The sequence below is a fragment of the Trichechus manatus genome, unplaced genomic scaffold, assembly GCF_000243295.1.
Source record: "Trichechus manatus latirostris isolate Lorelei unplaced genomic scaffold, TriManLat1.0 scaffold00091, whole genome shotgun sequence".
NCBI classification, from domain to species: Eukaryota; Metazoa; Chordata; class Mammalia; order Sirenia; family Trichechidae; genus Trichechus; species Trichechus manatus.
The window spans coordinates 5,064,254-5,070,500 of record NW_004444027.1 but is presented as its reverse complement, the minus strand read 5'-3'; positions in this window follow the sequence as shown (position 1 = coordinate 5,070,500).

Here is a 6,247-nt window from a genome sequence, read left to right as displayed (position 1 = left end):
TGTGCTGCTATTCTCACTTAAGATGAAGGTTTACAGAACAAAATAGTTTCTCATTAAAGAGTTAGTACACTTGTTGCCCTATGACTTAACAACCCCACTACATCATTGTCCTTACTCAACCTTGGGTTCCCTATCACCAGCTTTCCTGTCCCCTTCTGCCTTCTAGTCCTTGTCCCTGGACTGCTGTGCCTCATTAGTCCCGTTTTGTTTTATGGGGCTGTCCAATCCCTGGCTGAATGGTGAACCTTGGAAGTGACTTCACCACTGAGCTAAAAGGGTGTCTGGGGGCCATACTCTCGGGGCTTCTCCAGTCTATTTCAGGCCAGTAAATCTGGTCTTTTTTTTTGTGGGTACACACATGTTTTGCCACAACTTTGCTCCAAAAAATGGATGGGTTTTTGAACTATGGAGGGCAAGCTGAATTTCATCCAGTGATCAGTAACAGGTAGATCTTAAATGACGGTTTAGGTGACTACAATACAATGCAAATAGCCAATTATTGCCTTTGCAAGTATAGGTTTTACTGGCCAGAGTGTCCAGCCAAGTGTTGTGCTAGATGCTGTCAGAACCTAAGGAAGCCAAAGACTGGTGTTCTTGCCCTCCAGAAGCTCGCCTGGGGGACAAGACATTTGTTAATGAATGGTGACCATATACCACAGCCACCTAGACAATTAGAGGATTAGAAAGCACAGAATAAGGTACTAATTGTAGATCAGACTGGAAGTGAAAGAGAGGACTGAATGAGAAGGGAGAGATGACATGATATTTATCTTATTTTTTTTTTAACAAAATGTTCAAATAAGGGCAAATTGCTGGTTCCGAGTGGGCAGAAAAGCGGCAGCTGCGCTTCAATATGGGCAGTGAAAGGATTAGGGGGGAAATGAAATTGTCCCTATCAGGTAATGGAGATTCAATCCTAGAAAGGGAAGGAAAGGTCACTGTGGGTCATTGGCTGAATAATGTGCACAGTGTGTTCTTTTCACCCTTTTGCCCCCAAACCCCTGAGTTGGTATCCCCAGACACTTAGTTGAAAACATTCCTCCTGCTTTGCCACATCACAGCATGCCTGGAACACCCCATGCAGTTCTCATGCCTATATTCTAAGAGTCCCATCATTATTAGGAAGGTCCTTGGGTGGTGCAAATGGTTTGCTCTTGGGTACTAACCGAAAGGTTGGTGGTTCAAATTGCCCAGTGGCGCAACAGAAGAAAGACCTGGTGATCTACTTCTGAAAAATCAGCCATTGAAAACTCTATGGAGCACAGTTCCACTCTGACACACGGGGGGTTGCCATGAGTCAGAATCTACTTGACGGCAACAGGTTATGATCACTAGGAAGTGTATCTTGAAACTTGGAAGGTTAAGATCATAGAAGCTTAAGAAATGCCATACTCAGTCAGAGTAAGAAGGCATCCAGCCAGTTGAGAAACTTGATTGTGGACCTTGAGAAGTTTTGTAGGATGGTGCCATTGCCCTCTGCGGTGTCAATATCTGAATGCCAAGAAGGTGGCTCCAATAAATTGCATAAGTTCTCATAAATATACTTATGCTCCATGTTGTAGCTACAAAACCCTTTTCAGCTTATTCCTCTCTGTTAATCACAAGTTTTGTATGTGAGCTCATTTGCTTTCACAGCACCATCTCTTGGGGAGGGGGCACTTAGGTATCCCTCAGCCCAAATATCCCCTTGGAGGAACTTGCTATATTTCCAATGCCTTCAGGAGGTTCTCACTCAGATGTCACCTCAGTATTCACAGGGGTGTTGTCATATCCTCTTTAGCTAACCCCTGTACAAATTTCCAATGTCACAATACCATTCTCACAGCCACTCAGTTTTATCACCACCAGTTGCTGTCGAGTCGATTCATACTGATGGCGACCCCATGTGTGTCATAGTAAAGCTGTGCTCCATGGGGTTTTCAATGACTGATTTTTCAGAAGTAGATTGCCAGGCCTTTTTTCCAAGGTGCCTCTGGGTGGACTCAAACCTCCGAAAGAGTTAACTGTTCGCACCACCATTTTCCTTCACACTCTGTCTCATCCTGTGTATTTGATGTGTTATCAAGTATAATCAATTCATATTTATCACCATTTGTCAGGGCTCCCAGCTCTCCCTCTCTCTCTTTAATCTATCCTATATACAGCAGTTTGCCTATCATTTTTAAAATGGCATTTTCATTTTCTTTCAGTACCTTGCTCCAAAATTCTGGTTCAAAGGCAAGGGATGATAGAGATGGAAAGTAGTGGGGTGCACTGGACAGCACATTGGACTGGAACTCAAAACATCTGGGTTTGTATCCAGACTTAGTGCTTTAACTACCACGTGACTGGTCAAATCACTCCTGCTTTCAGAGTCTTGGACTCTTATTCTTTAAAATTGGAATAGTAATATTCAGTTATGACGGTGTGAGAATTTATCCAGTTAATGTAAAGAAAACTATAAGGTACCACACACATACAAAATATAATAATTATCCTTCAAGGCCATCTCAAGTACAAGTACTTCTTATAGCTAATCAAAAACTGGCCTTTTCCTTTCCTGAAATTCCACTGCCCTTTTCTGGAAGATAAGCATATTGTGTGTCTCCTTCTGTTCTCTGCTGCTTTCACATCTTGCCTATGGGGAGGACTGTAAAGCACCTGAGGGAAGCAATGTATCCTACTTCTCTTCAGGTGAGCACTGGGCCAAGCACACTGAAGTCACTCAACCCCACATGTACTCATTGAGCACCAAGTCTTTATTGATATACAATGGCAGACAAGGAAGATTTGCACAGGCTCTTGAAGGATGTGTAAGATCTGGATAGGCAGAGATGGAGGAGTGGTGAAGAAGTGAACAGGTCAGGTAAACTGGAGGTGAGGAAACTTTATGGAAAAGAGCCAAAATAGCCGTAGGAAATAAGGCTGTAAATGCAGGTTGGGTAAGACAATAGAAGGCCTTGAATGGTGGCCTCAAGGGTTTGTTCTTTGCAGGCAGTAGGAAGACATTGAAAGTTTTTGAGCAGGGAAGTGATATGCTTAAGGCAGTATTTGGGAGTGACACTAATTACTTATTGATTTGAAAAAGCAAGAGAGTGTCTGTGTAGGTGTTCCTCTGTCTTTATGTGGCTGGTTATGTATGGAAAACGGCGGCCTCAAAATCTTGCTAGAAATAGACATACAAATAGTTAAGCAATTGCACTGAAAGCTTTCTATTTTCTCGGCAAATAGTGTCACATGAAAATCTCCTAATTGCTTGACATTTCCTGTTTCTAGATCACCTCAAATCTCTCCTTCACCACCACCATCCTGACGAGACCATCACAGGATGAGCCTATGCTCCACACAAAAGGACCCCTTCTTCCTCCCTGTCCCCTGCCTCACATCAAACTGTTGTTGGCTTAAAGAATGCCATTTCACGAAATTGCATTGTTGCTCATGTAAGATGACTGTCTTCCCAAAGCTATTCTGTGGCTCTGGAAGAGAAAATATGCAATAGATTTTTTTTTTCCTGAGGAAAAAAATTACACCTTACTTCTTTTCAAAATGAAATTTTTCTGCATCAATTAAAAGACATTTCCTGAACGATGACACATGAAGAATGTAACCAATATTATTGAATTGCACATGTAGAAACTGATGAATGGATATATGTTCTGCTGTGTATATTTCACACCCCCCAAAAAAAAAAAGACATTTCCTAAGAACCTTGTCGTGACCTTTTCCCTCCCCCACGACCTCTCCCCACCTGGGCCTCTGCTGGTTACACACTCCAGTCCCCTGGTAGTTACCGCTCTTTCTACCATCGTTACAATTAAAGAGAATTTACCAGCACACACAAGGATTCCCTGTAAAAGGTATCTGTCTGAAACACATCAGCAAGGTGCCGAAAAAAATTTGAAGCCACATGGTTGGTTAAGATAATGGAAATGTTTTTCTGAGGGAAAGGTAGGCGATTAACCTCTAGTGTCATGTATAACAAAACTGAGTGCAGAACTCCAGGAGAGAAAATTTTTCAGAGTGACTAACTGGCACTTGACGAAACTTTGCTCTGCCTTTTTCTGTCACTTTGCCCACGAATGTTGACGAGTTACCCAAGCCAGCCGCAGGAGTTCAGGCTCCTTTCCTAATGACAGACACGACTAAATGAGAACGGGGCTCCCTCCTGAGGTGGCACATCTGTATTCCAGGCTGCCACGAGGCCTCCCCTGGGGCCGCATCCAGGACCTGAATGTTTTATTGAACCATTGATAGTGAATTTTCTGCTTGAATTCCCTGCTGCTTGGAGACAAAAGGCAACAGAGGGCTCTGAGTCAGGGCTCTGGGTTGCGGCAGAAATGTTCCTATTTGCATCCCATAGCTTCACAAGTGTGTATACACTTCTAAATACACACAAACAACCTCCCACCCGCCCCAAAATTACTGCACATTCTTGTTCATTCACTCAGCAAACATCTACCGAGGGCCTTCTCCGTGCCAGGCACTGTGTGAGGAGCTGGGAATAAAGACAAGAATGAGACAGAATTCCTGTTTGCAACACACCAGAGCCCTTGAAGCTTGAAAAGTGCATTGAGGATTAACACAAAGCAATACATACCCCAAATGTGAATAGATTCCAGAAGGTTTTAAATTAATGAATGATTGATTCAGAAGAGGGTAGTAAAGGGAGGTCAGATGATGACAACTGGGTAAGATAATATGTACGCAGACTGGTGGGAAACAAGAAGGAAGGAAAAAACTGACATGGTGATTTTTTTCGATATTTTATTTCATGTTGTTACAGTAATATTTATATAGCAAAATAGTGAGAAAAAAATTAAGATTAGGTAAAAAGATCCTTAAGACAGGGACAGAGTCTTTGAAATCAATGATATTCTCTCATATTCAATATTCGCTGAATGAAGTCCTAATAATTTCCTGGGCTAGAAAGACCCCTTATAGGACAGAAAATGGTATTCCCCCTGCCAACTATGAGAATTTATTTTTTGTGACAATAAAAGAAATACATGTTTATTGTTTTAAAAATTAAACTATATAAAAAAGTATAGAAATAAAAGTAAAAAAAAAATCATCTGAAATTCTTTCAGAGATAACTCCTGCTATCATTGGGTTGTATAGACTACCAAATTTTCTTTATGCATGTATCTTTTAAAATCCTATCACCTCCTCCCCAACATATACACACACACACACACACACACTTTGGTTGTGTAATAGAAAAATCCACTCAAATTAGTTTAAGCAAAAAGGAGGACTTTAGGTACAGAAATGTTTCCTAGAACCCCAGGGCATGACATACTGCCATAGCTTTTTAGGAGGCTATGACCAAGAGCCAAAATCTTCAGAAACGAGGCCAAAGCACCAAACTTGCTGCCGCAGAGTCGATTCCAACTCATAATGACCCTACTGGGGACAGGGTAGAACTGCCCCACAGGGTTTCCAAGGCTGTAATCTTTATGCAAGCAGCTTGCCACATCTTTTTCCAGCGAAGCAGCGGGTGGTTTCAAACCACCCACCTTTTGGTTAGCAGCTGAGCACTTAATCAGTGCACCACAGGGCTCCTAGAAACGAGGCAGCCACTCTTAAGTCTCTCTGTCCTGTCTATCTTTGGGGTTGCATGTTCTCTCTTTTCTGCATCATTCTTCTCTCTCTCTCTCTAGCCTGGTTTTCTCAGTTTTCCCAAGCACTCTGTAGAAGGTGGTAGCCCACAGCTTCTAGGTATGACTGTCCTCAGTTCAAACGACCAACACAGAATAGCACACTTCTGAATTCCAATTGTAAATTTCTGGGAAAGAGATGATTTCCTCTCAAGTTTATCCTGAAAAATTTCAAGGCTGTAGAAAAGTTGAAAGAATAGAACAATAACATCTTCCATCAGATTCATCAACTGTTAACATTTTGCCACATTCTTGTGCTTTCCCTCTCCCCTCCCTACACACACACACATACACACACACAGAGTTTTGGGGCTAAACCATTTGGAAGAAAAGTTGTAGATACCATTCATGCCACTTCACCCCTGAATTCTTCAGCATTCATCTCCTAAGTTAAAGACATTTCTCCTTTCCAACTGCTATACCCTTATCACACCTAAGAAAATTAACCATAATTCAATAATACTATGAGTCGGAATCGACTTGATGACAACAGGTTTTTTTTTGTTTGTTTTGTTTAATGTCCAGTATGTATTTAAAGTTTCCCAGGTATTCCCAAAATTCCCTTTATATAAATTTATTTTTTGATAAAGGATATGATCGGGTTTATATAT